This window comes from Pan troglodytes, chromosome 1 (genome assembly GCF_028858775.2).
Source record: "Pan troglodytes isolate AG18354 chromosome 1, NHGRI_mPanTro3-v2.0_pri, whole genome shotgun sequence".
Classification (NCBI taxonomy): domain Eukaryota; kingdom Metazoa; phylum Chordata; class Mammalia; order Primates; family Hominidae; genus Pan; species Pan troglodytes.
This window is the reverse complement of record NC_072398.2, coordinates 121,330,231-121,346,752: the sequence shown is the minus strand read 5'-3', so window position 1 is coordinate 121,346,752 and position 16,522 is coordinate 121,330,231.

Here is a 16,522-nt window from a genome sequence, read left to right as displayed (position 1 = left end):
CTTTACTCATCCATATTGTCCTTCTGTTGTCCAGACTTCAGGATTAATTCCTTCCTCAAGCAGGGGACAACAAACGGGTGTTCCTTCTCCTGTGTTCAGGTGTACAATGGCCCCTGCTTTTGCTAGAATGTCTCTCCGTAACAAGGGAGTGGTGCTTTCAGGCATAATTAGAAAAGCATGTGAAAAGAGTGAAGTTCCCCAGTCACAACTTAGTGGCTGGGAGAAGTATCTAGTGACTGGCTGTCCTAGGACCCCTTGGCTAGTGACAGATCTGGAGGACAGTTGTATAGGACAGGAAAGTAAGATTGAGAAGGCCATGCCAGTGTCCAGGACACAGTTAACCTCCTGGCCCTCAATGGTCAAGCATACCTGGGGCTCTGTGAGGGTGATGGTATGGGCTGGCACTTGCCCCGGGCACCCTCAGTCCTGCTGCTGGATCATCAGGTTAGTGGCTTCTGATTCAAACGACCTTCATTCCTTGGGGCAGTGGGCCTTCCAATGATTCCCTTGAGATAAGGGGCATGGACAAGGGGGCAGCTTATTTCTATTTGACAATCTTCTTTAAAGTGTCCTTGTAGACTGCACTGGAAGCAAGCCCTATTAGGCATTCGATTTGCCCAGGCTTTCCACGTTCCAGAGCCTCCAAAGTCAGCTTGGAGGGCCATGACTAAAGCGGTGGCCTTTTTCTTATCTCATTTGTCCTGTTCTGCCTGCTCCTCCTGATCTCTATTATAAAAAACCGAGGTTGCCAAGTTCAGTAGGGTTTCTAAGTTTTGCTCCGGGCCTAAAGCAGACTTTTGAAGTTTTTTTTCTGATGTCTGCAGCTGACTGAGTGATAAACTTATCTTTTAAGATTAGTTGGCCTTCAATAGAGTCAGGTGACAGAGAGGTATGCTTCCTCAATGCCTCCCTTAGTCTCTCCAGAAAGGCAGTAGGATTTTCTTCCTTTCCCTGTGTTATAGTAGACATCACTGAAAAATTTATAGGCTGCTCCCTAGTTTTCCTTAGTCCTTCTGGCACGCAAGTTAGTAAATGTCTGTGGCACTAATATCCATGTTCTGATTCTGCATCCCAGTGAGGGTCTACACTGGGAACTGCCTGCTGGCCTGTGGGGAATTGTTCTCTTTCCTCTATTTTCATCCTATCATTGACCTGACTGAGATACCAGAGATCGCCAAACTCTTGGGCTGCAGTTATTGTGGCACTTCTCTCATTTGGGGTTAGTGTCTGATTTAGCAGTAACATTATATCTCTCCATGTCAGATCAAAGGATTGTCCTAACCCTTGTAAAACATCAATATAGCCATCACGGTTATCTGAGAATTTACCTAGGTCTATTTTAATTTGCTTCAAGTCTGACAGGGGAAAAGATACATACACTCTGACTGGGCCGAATTCTCCAGAATACATCTTAGGGGGCATTTTTGCCTTGAGGGAAACGTTTCCCATCTGGAAAAAAACAGAGAGATGCCAGCACCCCTAGTCAGTTTCCAATGAGCATTACTCATAGAGTGTCCTCTATGGTCCTAATGCTTATTCCTTTCCAGGGTGCGTAACCATCCATGGACCTCTGCTTATCGGATTAGTTATGCTCACCAATGTAGCAGTCCTGCACCTGTTTTCCCACCTTTCTTGACCACAGATAAAGGGGTCCGGGCTGCTGGATTCTAGTGGTCCTTTACCAGTGTGCACAACATTGCCTTTGCGCTCAGAGGTGAGTTCTAGAGCTGGGCTGAGTTCCTGAGTATTTCATAACAACCTAGCTGCCCCATCAAGATGCATTCCCATAAACAATAGTTCTTATGCAAATTCACTTCAGAGAGGGTGTAGGTAACATTTTGAGTCAAGATTGAGATAGAGTCTTTTCGATTCTGTAAGTACTTTAAGGCTTGGCTGAGTGCAAACAGCTCTTGTTTGAGCAGACCAATTATTAGGCAATTTTCCTAACTCTGCTTCCACAAGAGTCTCCCTATCAATTACTGAATACCCGTTGTGGTTTTTTTTCCCTCAATCACCCGAGAGGAACCATCTATCATCCTGTTCTGAAGGGAGTTCCTACTAGGTCTGGTTGGACCTTTGTATGGTAATGAAGATTTAAATCCCTTGTTAGAAAATCTGCTGGGTTAAGGGAATTTTCAGTGGTTAATGTTAAATCACCTTTTTCTAACAAAATAGCCCCATACTTTAATATTTTTGAGTTAGTAAGCTACCTTTTTGCTTTTTTGACTTAGAATAATTCTAAACTGGTGAGGTGTGCTCACAATGAGGTTTCCTCAAAAATTACTTTTCTACTTTCTTCTGTTAACAAAGCAGTTGCTGCTACAGATTGAATGCATTTGGGCCATCCATGGAATCCTGGTGTAATAGAGTGAAAACAGAGCTCCCATACAATGGGAGGGGACCCAAACGGGGTTGCCATTGCCTGCTTGAATGCCTGGGTTTATATCCCAATCATTGTCCCTCCCCCTGTGCTCTCAGGCATTTGATGATTGGCTATTTCTTTACCTCCTGCTTTTGCCTAATTAGTAGCATTTCAGTGAGCTCTCTTTACTACCTGATTGGTCGGGTGTGAGCTAAGTTGAAAGCCCCATGTTTAAAGGTGGATGCAGTCACCTTCCCAGCTAGACTTAGGGATTCTTAGTCGGCCTTGGAAATCCAGCTAGTCCTGTCTCTCACTGACAGAAGTAGGCTTCGGAAGGTTGGTAATAACAAACTTCTCCGAGCTAAAGGAGAATGTTTGAGCCCATCACAAGGAAGCTAAAAACCTTAAGATTAGACAAAGGGCTAACTAGAATAAACAGTGTAGAGAAGACCTTAAATGACCTGACGGAGCTGAAAACCATGGCACAAGAACTACATAACGCATGCACAAGCTTCAATAGCTGATTCGATCAAGTGGAAGAAGGGGTATCAGTGATTGAAGATCAAATTAATGAAATAAAGCAAGAAGAGAAGTTTAGAGAAAAAAGAGTAAAAAGAAATGAACAAAGACTCCAAGAAATATGGGACTATGTGAAAAGACCAAATCTACGTCTGATTGGTGTACCTGAAAGTGACGGGGAGAATGGAACCAAGGTGGAAAACACTCTTCAGGATATTATCCAGGAGAACTTCCCCAACCTAGCAAGGCAGGCCAACATTCAATTTCAGGAGATACAAAGAACATCACAAAGATACTCCTTGAGAAGAGCAACCCCAAGACACATAATTGTCAGATTCACCAAGGTCGAAATGAAGGAAAAAATGTTAAGGACAGCCAGAGAGAAAGGTCGGGTTACCCACAAAGGGAAGCCCATCAGACTAACAGTGGATTTCTTGGCAGAAACTCCACAAGCCAGAAGAGAGTGGGGGCCAATATTCAACATTCTTAAAGAAAAGAATTTTCAACTCAGAATTTCATATCCAGCCAAACTAAGCCTCATAAGTGAAGGAGAAATAAAATCCTTTACAAATGCTGAGAGATTTTTTCACCACCAGGCCTGTCTTATAAGAGCTCCTAAAGGAAGCACTAAACATGGAAAGGAACAACTGGTACCAGCCACTGCAAAAACATGCCAAATTGTAAAGACCATCAACGCTAGGAAGAAACTGCATCAACTAATGGGCAAAATAACCAGCTAACATCATAATGACAGGAACAAATTCACACATAACAATATTAAATTAAATGTAAATAGGCTAAATGCCCCAATTAAAAGACACAGACTGGCAAATTGGACAGAGAGTCAAGACCCATCAATGTGCTGTATTCAGGAGACCCATCTCATGTGCAGAGACACACATAGGCTCAAAATAAAGGGATGGAGGAAGATCTACCAAGCAAATGGAAAACCAAAAAAAAAAAGCAGGGGTTGCAATCCTAGTCTCTGATAAAACAGACTTTAAACCAACAAAGATCAAAAGAGATGAAGAAGCCATTACATAATGGTAAAGGGATCAATTCAACAAGAAGAGCTAACTATCCTAAATATATATGCACCCAATACAGGAGCACCCAGATTCACAGAGCAAGTCTTTAGAGACCTACAAAGAGACTTAGACTCCCACACAACAATAATGGGAGACTTTAACACCCCACTGTCAACATTAGACAGATCAACGAGACAGAAGGTTAACAAGGATATCAGGACTTGAACTTAGCACCAAGCAGACCTAATAGACATCTACAGAACTCTCCACCCCAAATCAACAGAATATACATTCTTCTTAGCACCACACCACACCTACTCCAAAATGGACCACATAGCTGGAAGTAAAACACTCCTCAGCAAATGTAAAAGAACAGAAATCACAACAAACTGTCTCTCAGACCACAGTGCAATCAAATTAGAACTCAGGATTAAGAAACTCACTCAAAACCACACAACTACATGGAAACTGAACAGTCTGCTCCTGAATGACTACTGGGTAAATAATGAAATAAAGGCAGAAATAAAGATGTTCTTTGAAACCAATAAGAACAAAGACACAATGTACAAGAATCTCTGGGACACATTTAAAGCAGTGTGTAGAGGGAAATTTATAGCACTAAATGCCCACAAGAGAAAGCAGGAAAGATCTAAAATCGACACCCTAACATCACAAAAGAACTAGAGAAGCAAGAGCAAACACATTCAAAAGCTAGTAGAAGGCAAGAAATAACTAAGATCAGAGCAGAACTGAAGGAGATAGAGATACAGAAAAAAAATTTCAAAAAAATCAATGAATCCAAGAGCTGTTTTTTTGAAAAAATCAACAAAATTGATAGACTGCTAGCAAGACTAATAAAGAAGAAAAGAGAGGAGAATCAAATAGATGCAATAAAAAATGATAAAGGGGATATAATCCCCGATCCCACAGAAATACAATCTACCATCAGAGAATACTGTAAACACCTCTACACAAATAAATTAGAAAATCTAGAAGAAATGGATAAATTCATCGACACATACACCCTCCCAAGACTAAACCAGGAAGAAGTTGAATCTCTGAATAGACCAATAACAGGCTCTGAAATTGAGACAATAATTAATAGCCTACCAGCCCAAAAAAGTCCAGGACCAGATGAATTCACAGCCGAATTCTACCAGAAGTACAAAGAAGGGCTAGTACCATTCCTTCTGAAACTATTCCAATCAATAGAAAAAGAGGGAATCCTCCCTAACTCATTTTATGAGGCCAGTATCATCCTGATACCAAAGCCTGGCAGAGACACAACAAAAAAAAGAGAATTTTAGATCAATATCCCTGATGAACATCGATGTGAAAATCCTCAATAGAATACTGGCAAACCGAATCCAGCAGCACATCAAAAAGCTTATCCACCACAATCAAGTCAGCTTCATCCCTGGGATGCAAGGCTGGTTCAACATACACAAATCAATAAATATAATCCATCACCATAAACAGAACCAATGACAAAAACCACATGATTCTCTCAATAGATGCAGAAAAGGCCTTTGACAAAATTCAACAGCTTTTCATGCTAAAAACTCTCAATAAACTAGGTATTGATGGAACATATCTCAAAATAGTAAGAGCTATTTATGACAAACCCACAGCCAATATCATACTGAATGGGCAAAAACTGGGAGCATTCCCTTTGAAAAACAGCACAAGACAGCGATGCCCTCTCCCACCACTCCTATTCAACATAGTATTGGAAGTTCTGGCCAGGGCAATCAGGCAAGAGAAAGAAATAAATAGTATTCCATTAGGAAAAGAGGAAGTCAAATAGTCCCTGTTTGCAGATGACATGATTGTATATTTAGAAAACCCCATCGTCTCAGCCCAAAATCTCCTTAAGCTGATAAGCAACTTCAGCAAAATCTCAGGATACAAAATCAATGTGCAAAAATTACAAGCATTCCTATACACCAAGAACAGACAAACATAGAGCCAAATCATGAGTGAACTCCCATTCACAATTACTACAAAGAGAATAAAATATCCAGGAATCCAACTTACAAAGGATGTGAAGGACCTCTTCAAGGAGAACTACAAACCACTGCTCAATGAAATAAAAGAGGACACAAACAAATGGAAGAACATTCCATGCTCATGGATAGGAAGAGTCAATATCATGAAAATGTCCATACTGCCCAAGGTAATTTATAGATTCAATGCCATCCCCATCAAGAAACCAATGACTTTCTTCACAGAATTGGAAAAAACTACTTTAAAGTTCATGTGGAATCAAAAGAGAGCCCGCATTGCCAAGACAATCCTAAGCAAAATGAACAAAGCTGGAGGCATCACACTACCTGATTTCAAAATATACTACAAGGCTATAGTAACGAAAACAGCATGGTACTGGTACCAAAACAGAGAGATAGACCAATGGAACACAACAGAGGCCTCAGAAATAACACCACACATTTGCAACCATCAGATATTTGACAAAACTGACAAAAACAAGAAATGGGGAAAGGATTCCCTATTTAATAAATGGTGCTGGGAAAACTGGCTAGTGATATGTAGAAAGCTGAAACTGGATCCCTTCCTTACACCTTATACAAAAATTAATTCAAGATAAATTAAAGACTTAAACGTAAGACCTAAAACCATAAAATCCCTAGAAGAAAACCTAGGCAATACCATTCAGGACATAGGCATGGACAAGGACTTCATGACTAAAACACCAAAAGCAATGGCAACAAAAGCCAAAATTGACAAATGGGATCTAATTAAACTAAAGAGCTTCTGCACAGCAAAAGAAACTACCATCAGAGTGAACAGGCAACCTACAGAATGGGAGAAAATTTTTGCAATCTACGCATCTGATAAAGGGCTAATATCCAGAATCTACAAAGAACTTAAACAAACTTTCAAGGAAAAAACAACCCTGTCAAAAAGTGGGCAAAGGATATGAACAGACACTTCTCAAAAGAAGACATTTATGCAGCCAACAGACACATGAAAAAATGCTCATCAGAGAAATGCAAATCAAAACCACAATGAGATACCATCTCACACCAGTTAGAATGGCAATCATTAAAAAGTCAGGAAACAACAGATGCTGGAGAGGATCTGGAGAAATAGAGACACTTTTACACTGTTGGTGGGAGTGTAAACTAGTTCAACCATTGTGGAAGACAGTGTGGTGATTCCTCCAGGATCTAGAACTAGAAATACCATTCGACCCAGCAATCCCATTATTGGATATATACCCAAAGGATTATAAATCATTCTACTATAAAGACACATACACACGTGTGTTTATTGCAGCACTGTTCACAATAGCAAAAACTTGGAACCAACCCAAATGTCCATCAATGATAGGCTGGATTAAGAAAATGTGGCACATATACACCATGAAATACTATGCAGCCACAAAAAAGGATGAGTTCATGTCCTTTGCAGGGACATGGATGAAGCTGGAAACCATCATTCTGGGCAAACTATCTCAAGAACAGAAGACCAAACACCACATGTTCTCACTCATAGGCGGGCATTGAACAATGAGAACACTTGGACACAGGGCGGGGAACATCACACATGGGGACCTGTCATGGGGTGGGGTGCAGGGGGAGGGATAGCATTAGGAGAAATACCTAATGTAAATGATGAGTTAATGGGTGCAGCAAACCAACATGGCACATGTATACCTATGTAACAAACCTGCACATTGTGCACATGTACCCTAGAACTTAAAGTATAAAAACAAAGAACATATTCAAAGTATTATCCAAGTTACTGTGAAGGACAGAGGCATGCAATTTTCCTGTAGGCCAGCATCATTTGGTCAATCCAATCGGGTGTTAAACTAGCTGAAAACCCTCAACTTGTACCATCATCGAACGCACATTTTTCCTAGCTTATCCACAAAAATATTATAAGATGTCATTTCAGCATTTTGTTGGTTTATCAGAGCAGATAAGACATCCGTTTAATAATCTGTAATTAGTGTAACTTGCCTTACCAGTCTGGGATTCAAATAAGATTCTCATTATTTCTTATTTTCCAGATTAATCTCTTGAATCCCCACATGCCCAAATCAATTTGTTACCAGGCTGCTGTAACAAAGTACCACAAATCAGTGGCTGAAAACAACAGAAATTTAATGTCTTGCAGTTCAGGGGGCCGTAAGTCTGAAATCAAGGTGTTGGCAGGGTTGGCTCCTTCTGGCTGGTAACCCTTGGCATTCCTTGACTTGCAGGTGCATCACTCCAATCTCTACCTTCAAGGTCACCTGGACTTCCCATATGAATCTCTGTGTCCTCTCCTCTTCTTATATGGATACCAGTCACACACATTTAGGGCCCACCCAAAACCAACGGACCCTCATCTTAACTGATTACATCTACAAAGACCCTACTTCCAAATAAGGTCATGTTCTCAGGTTCCAGGTAGATATGAATTTGGGGTGGTGGGGGTTGCTATTCAGCCCAGTACACCAAGTAAGTGTCAACCTAAAAGGAAGAAGCCGAGGCAAAATTAATGTAAGGAGTTTATTTGGGCCAAGCTTGAGAATTGCAACCAGGCAGCATAGATTCAAGTTGTCCTGAATACACACTCTGATCAGCAGCAGTTACAAGTAGACTTTTTTTTTTGAGACAGAATCTCATTCTGTCACCTGGCTGGAGTGCAGTGGTGTGATCTCGGCTCACTGCAACCTCTGCCTCCTGGGTTCAAGTCATTCTCCTGACTCAGCCTCCTAAGTAGCTGGGATTACAGGCGCCCGCCACTATGCCCAGCTAATTTTTTTTGTATTTTTAGTACAGAGGGCGTTTTACCACATTGGTCAGGCTGGTCTTGAACTTCTGATCTCTTGATTCGCCCACCTCAGCCTCCCGAAGTGCTGGGATTACAGGCATGAGACACCGCGCCTGGCCACAAGTGGATTTTTAAAGGCAGAAAGTGGGGACAGGGAGTAGGCTGATACAAAGTTGTTTGTCAGGATTTCTCATTGGTTTACGAAAGTAACATTGGGCCAGCATGGTGGCTCACGTCTGTAATTCCAGCACTTTGGGAGGCTCAAGTGGGTGGATCACCTGAGGTCAGGAGACAAGCCCGGCCAACATGGTGAAAACCCCATCTCTACTAAAAATACAAAAATCAGCCAGATGTGGTGGTGGGCACCTGTAATCCCAGCTACTTGGGAGGCTGAGGCAGGAGAATTGCTTGAACCCAGGAGGCGGAGGTTGCAGTGAGCTGAGATCGTGCCATTGCACTCCAGCCTGGGCAACAAGAGGGAAACTCTGTCTCAAAAAAAAAAAAACAAAAAACAAAACAAAAAAACACACATACACAAAAGTAACATTGAAGAGTGATTTGCTATACATCATTAAGCAATATAGTGTCCAAGTGCTATTTGTGGCAATAGCAAGCAGTTTTAAGAGATGAATACATAGCTCAAGGGGGAAGTAGAATGTGATTGCTTTCTCATTTTAATATCTCTCTGGGACTGATGATTTAAAAGGACTCACATTCCTCAACTATAAGTTCTTTTCTTTCCTCATGAGCAAAACCCTCTCTCTCTCTGCTGCCTGTGCATTGTTGTAGTTTATGCAGTGTTTGGCTGAAGGAACCCAGGCTCTCTCTGATGCTGCCATCTCTATCACTGTTGAAACTAGAATTCCCCCACTCCCACCCCAGCTCCTGATGCACTGCTGCTAATGTCACAGGGTGAACCCCAAAATTAAGGTTCAGCCTGGGAGGCCATGTGAGTTCTTGGCTTTGCACAAGAGGGAATTCAAGAGCAAGAAAGCAAAGTGAAAGCAAGTTTATTAAGAAAGTAAAAGAATAAAAGGGGGGCTACTCCACAGGCAGAGCAGCCCTCATGGGCTGCTGGCTGGCTATACTTATGGTTATTTCTTGATTACATGCTAAATATGGGGTGGATTATTTATGAGTTTTCTAGGAAAGGGGTGGAGATTTCCCGGAACCAAAGGTTCCTCCTCTTTTTAGACCATATACGGTAGTGCAGTGGTTGCCATGGTATTTGTAAACTGTTGTGGTGCTGATGGGAGTGTCTTGTGGCATGCTAATGTATTATAATTAGTGTATAATGAGCAGTGAGGACCATCAGAGGTCACTTTTGTTGCCATCTTGGTTTTGGCTGGCTTCTTTACCACATCCTATTTTATCAGCAGGGGTCTCTGTGACCAGTATCTTGTAAACCAGTCCTGCCAAAGTCCTATCACACAAATAGTCCAGCTCCTGACGCAAGCTGCATTGAGTCCTCCTGCAGTGTCATGCTTAGACAAGAGTGTACCACATGTGGGCTGCTACACACAGACACCCCTCTGGTGAGGCAGCTGGGCTGTCTGAGTGTGTCAGCCTCAGCCATGCACCATGCCAGAGGACAATCAAGCCATCGTTTCACACCTCCTCTTCCACTTGGGTGGGTGCAGTGGGTGTGAGCGGTGGTTCTTGGTCATTTCAGGTGGAACCCATCCATGGATTCAGGTACGATCATTTCAGCCCATCAGAGTTACCTTTTGCCTCAAATGAGAAGGGAGTGGTTCAGATCCGTCTTCTCCCAGAAGGCTCCTTGTGCTCCTGTATACATTTGTCCAAATGCTTCAGCAACCAGCTCTTCATACCAAGAAATATAGAGAACAGCCTTTGTCAAGCCACACAGTAGGGAAAAAATGTCCAGTTATATCCTCTTCTCAGGATGATGGGTGCCTAGCTGCCCACATTTACGTAACTGAAGGAGACCATTCACACGATTGTTCTAAGAACAAAGACTTCCTCTAAGAAGATTGGCTGCCTCCTCTTGCTAGCTGGCAACTTTTAAGTGGCAGTTTATTGAGGCAGAAAGATGTAAAATTCCACTTTCTAGGCACTCCATTACAAATCTAGTTCACACTTGTACCATGAATTAATGTTGTTTAGAAGTCAGAGGTCGTTAAATTTACCCCATTTAGACATTCTTCCGTTTTGAAAACTGACAAACATTTCACACTTCCCTGGCTGTTGGCTCCTTTCCTAAATTTCTCAGAAATCACGGACAGTAGTTCTGCAATCACATCCCCGAGTTCCGAGGAGATTCCTCTAAAACCAGAACTCGAATGTGGCCAGATGCTCCCACCACCTCCTCACGGCTGCGCTCCACGTTCTTCTGGAATTTGCCTTTACACTTTCCGGTTTGAGAATTACTCTTCTTGAGGGAGAAAAACATTATGCATTAAAAAATTTGCCTCCTCCACTAAGTGTGGGGCCTGGATCTTCCCCATTGTTTTTCTTGCTTCAGATACTTTTCTAAAACAGGGTTTCTGGTTTCTGTCATTTGTTTAAGCCTCAGCTCATTTTACGTCTTAGTATTCCTGACCCCAGTCTTGTGGGCTGGTGCTGCTTTGGGCATTTGTTTTTGGCCCTCTGCCCCTTCCCACTGCTATACCTGCTCTTTGAAATTCTGAACTCACCGTGTATTTGAGGTGGTTTCTTTAGATGACTGCTCTGGGCCCAGTCCACCTTCCTTCTCAATGAGGTTATTAATTATTCCTTGGTCTTTTTGTGGAGCCCCTACTACATGTTGGGTACAGCACTAGGAACTACTGATATGCCAGGGAACAAAAGCAGATATGGTGCTTGCTCTTACAAACTCAAAGAAAGGGGCACTGTTCAAATAATTACATAAATAAATATAAAATTACAGCTCAATAATTGTGAAGAGGCACATAGCGAAGAGTTTATAAGGAGCCTTTTTTCTTTCTTAAATCTAGTTAAAGATGCAAGAAAGGGATCACTGAGATCTAAAAGATGAGTGGGAAGGATTGACTGAGGTCAAAAAGGAAGGAAACAACTCAATTTAGAAATGAGCAAAAGATCTGAACAGGCACCTCACCAAAGTAGATAGATGGCAAGTAAGCATATGAGCAGGTGCCCAACATCATAGTCACTCGGAAATTAAAGATCAAGGGATTTTTAGGGTAATGAAACAGTAAGGGTGGGTATCTATCATTATACATTTGTGTAAACCCATTGAATGTACAACACAAAGAATGAATCATAATGTAAGCTATGGCCTTTGGGTGATAATGATGCATCTACGTTGGTTCATCAGTTGTAGCAAATGTCCCACACTATTTCAGGATATTGAGGGTGGAGGAGGCTGTGTGTGTATGGGGATGGGGGTGGGGGTGGGACAGGGTATATGGGAACTCTTTGTGCTTTCCACTCAATTTTGCTATAAACCTGAAACTACTGTAAAAAAAAAATAGTCTATTGATTTTAAAAAGGGTTAGGGGTACAGACAGGGGGAAGAGAAGGAGCTTTCCAGGAAGAGACTTGCACATGCAAAAGCCCTGTGGCACAGGAAAATTTGGTGATTGGGACTAAAGGAAGGCCATTATGGGTGGAGTAAAGAGAGTAAGACAGAGCTTGATGAAGCTGGAGAAACAGGTGATGCCCAGACTCAGCAGGGTCTGGTAGGCTGTTAAAACTGTTTTTCTTTATCCTGGAGGTGCTAGAAAGCCAGTGAGTGGGAGGTTCTAAGGGTGGGAGGTAGGATAGGGATGATGGGATTGCAATCAGATTTTATATTTCAAAATAATCACTGTGGGTATAGTGTGGAGGGGGGAGAATGCCTTGAACTCTAAAAGATGCCAGAGTTGATAGGGGGACACCAGTTGGGAGCCCAGGTGAAAAATAAAGGTAGTCTGAAGGAGAGTGGATGATGCGGGAATGGGAAGAAGCAGCAAGACAAACTTAGGATTTAAATTGGACAGAATTTAAAGGGGGATGAAAAAGGAAACAAGGAAGAAGGTGGGGCCCCGCATGTTTCCTTGGTTCATTTGTGACTACATAAATGAGCATTTTACTTCTTAGAAATTTCTGTCCCTCTTTAGCCATATTCTCCTTCAATATTTTTGACTCATGCAAATTTCCCAACTTGTTGAAATCTGCTCTCCTTGAGTGAGATGAACAGGTCCCTTCTGCACCATAAAGAGCTCCACAAAGCCATTACTTTCTCCCAAGCTGTAGTCACTTGTACATCATAAACCAATATTGACATATGTTTTTAACATTAGATCCAACAAAGGAGCTCTTCTTATTTCTTCTACTTTTGGAGAGTTGAGCTCATAAAGCAAATTAAACATTCTTGTGTTGTCTGCAGGATGAGTGATGGCCACAGTTATATACGAGCTTACCATGTACCAGGCACTGTTTTGAGCACATCATTAGCTCATTGAATTCTCCCAAGAACCCAATGAAGTAATACAATTATCATCCTCATTTTAGGGGGAAACAGACACAAAGGGGTTATATAACTTCATTATGTTCACACAGCCAGGATTTGAACTCTGGCTCTGGAGTCCATGCTCTTAGCCATTATTTTAATCACCCCCTCAAACCTGGTCTTTCTGAAGGATTTTTCAAGCCAGTTCTGAAGAGAGAAATCTTTTTGCCTCTGGGGTCTCAAAAATGGAGGATAGAAATCTGCAGGTGCGGCCAGGCATGGTGGCTCACGCCTGTAATCCCAGCACTTTGGGAGGCTGAGGCGGGATCACGAGGTCAGGAGATCGAGACCATTCTGGCCAACATGGTGAAACCCCGTCTCTACTAAAAAAAATTAGCTGGCCCTGGTGGTGTACATCTGTAGTCCTGGCTACTTGGGAGGCTGAGGCAGGAGAATCTCTTGAACCCGGGAGACGGAGGTTGTAGTGAGCCAAGATTGCGCCACTGCACTCCAGCTTGGCAACAGAGTGAGACTCCGTCTCAAAAAAAAAAAAAGAAATCTGCAGGTGCATATTGCATGGGGAAAAACAGGAAAAGAACAAAGCTGACCCTGACCCACAGGATAATCTAAAATGAGAGATGGGAAAGGATGGAGAAAGACAGAGAAATAAAAAGAGAGAGAGAAAAAGAAAGAGATTGTAAATGGCTGTGGGCCAGGCACAGTGGCTCACGCCTGTAATCCAACACTTTGGGAGGCCAAGGCAGGCGGATCAGTTGAACTCAGGAGTTCAAGACCAGCCTGGGCAACATGGTGAAACCCTGTCTCTTTAAAAAAGGAACATAAAAATACAAAAATTAGCCAGGCATAGTGGTGTACCCCTGTAGTCCCAGCTACTCGGGGGGCTGAGGTGGGAGGATTGCTTGAGCCCAGGAGATGGAGGTTACAGTGAGCTGAGATTGCACCATCGCACTCCAGCCTGAACAACAGAGTGAGACCCTGTCTCAATCAATCAATCAATCAATCAGCCGCAGAAGACCATGATGGCCAAGAAATAAAAAACAGCCAATGCCAGCAACTCTCAAGGACTGTTGGCCATTTTCCTGATAGTCAGAAGGTGAATGTCAATCTACTGGGAGGCATGAGAAAACACAGGATGGACACTTGACTCCTAAAACATAGGCCTAAAAGCCAGGTGACTGGAAGAACTTAAAGAAGACCAAGGCAGGTTCACACCTTGGCTATGGTTCTTAATGGAGTATGTATGTAAGGTCTCCAAGGAAATGGAGGCCTTAACTCCTGACACAAGACTTACAGAATCTCTTGGAGTGGGGTTGATCCTAGGCATCTGTAGTTCTTAAAAGCTTCTTAGGTGATCCTGATAGGGGTCCTTGGTTAAAGCCTCCAGCTGATGCTTGTAAGAGATCTCCTGGGGAAGTATTTACCGGGTGCTTAAGAGAGAAAAATAAAATCCCAACACAAAAGTCTACTTGAGGGTCCTGGAATTAATAGGACCTTGAAGAAGCTTGGGCCAGAGGCCTTGACTTATCTATCTGGACTCCAGGTGGGTTAACTGTGTTCCATGAGGCAGAAGTAGCCTGGCCCCATCTTGAGACAGACCAGAGAATGAGACTAGGAAAAGTGGCTCTCCCCTTAAGGAAGGCCTGGGTCTCACATGAAACTCAGGCACCTCAAAACTTCCCTTTACCAGGAGTGTGGAATTTGACCACACACATTCAGGGGCTGAACTGCAACTTCTGAACCAAGTATGGGTATTATTGGAATGAGCTAGATGGTTTGAGGAATAAATAGTTAAGATGGCATTTTGTTGGTTACCATTATGTCAACACTTGCTGCTTGAGTGTAGAATTTATGTATGTATGTATGTATGTATGTATTTTTGAGACAGAGTCTTGCTCTGTCACCAGGCTGGAGTACAGTGGCGCAATCTCAGCTCACTGCAACCTCTGTTTCCCAGGTTCAAGTGATTCCCCTGCCTCAGACTCCTGAGTAGCTGGGACTACAGGCGCCCACCACCACGCCTAGCTAATTTTTTGTATTTTTAGTAGAGACGGGGTTTCACCATGTTGGCCAGGATGGTCTCAATCTCCTGACCTCATGATCCGCCCGCCTCGGCCTCCCAAAGTGCTGGGATTACAGGCGTGAGCCACCGTGCCTAGCCAGAATTTATTTTATCTAACAATGAAAACCCTTTCCTGTCCCTTTCCTTCTCATAGAACTGTCAGGAAAAAAATGAAAGGAGAAGACTTTGTAAGGGACTGGCAGTTCCACAGTAAATGCAATAAAACTACGAAGAAAAGATAAACATGGGATTTGAGATCATGTTTGTCTCAAATAGAAACAGTGTGGAGGGGTTGTGTATGTGAGGGATGTGGAATAGGAGTGATGGTAAGGTTAGTGATGCTTTTGTTCAGAGTGTTAGCTTTGTGGGTACTCATTGCATTATCAAAATAACTAGCCAACTACTAACCAAATCAGTAAATGGAAGTAGCCATGCCTGGACTAATGATAATGGTGTGTAACGAAACAAGGATGATAATGAACACTATTCTGTGTACCTAAGGGCCAATTTAGAAATAAATAAAGAGTCAGCCTGGGCAACATAGTGAGACCCTGTCTCTACAAAAAAAAATGTTTTAATTAGTCAGGGGTAAGCGGCACATACCTGTAGTCCTAGCTACTTAGGAGGCTGAAGCAGGAGGATTGCTTGAGCCCAGGAGCTCAAGGCTGCAGTGAGCTATGATTGGGCCACTGCATTCCAGCCTGGGTGACAGAGTGAGATCGTATATCAAAAAATTAAATTAAGAAGTACATATAGAGAAAAAAAATTATCTACAAAAATCCCACCACATTTTCCTTTCCAGATATTTTTGTAAATCTTTTTTTTTTTTTTTTTTTTTTTGAGACAGAGTCTCTCTCTGTCACCTAGGCTGGAGGGCAGTGGCACGATCCTGGCTCACTGCAACCTCTGCCTCCCAGGTTCAAGCGATTATCCTGCCTCAGGCTCCTGAGTAGCTGGGACTACAGGCGCACACCACCACACCAGGCTAATTTTTATTTTTAGTAGAGACAGGGTTTCACCATGTTGGTCAGGCTGGTCTCGAACTCCTGACCTCAGGTGATCCACCCGCCTCAGCCTCCCAAAGTGCTGGGATTACAGGCGTGAGCCACCATGCATGGCCAAATCTATTTTTCAATAGAGTTGAGGTCATACTGTAGCTATGATTATTTTGTAGTCATTTCTTAAACTATTACATTTTATTTTTTAGAGTTGCTTTAGGTTCACAACAAATTGGTAGGTATAGATATACTCCTCTTTTTACTTAACATTAGGGCATATACACATTTTCATTTCATCAAAAGCTTCTCATAAACATACTTTTTAAACTGTCAACA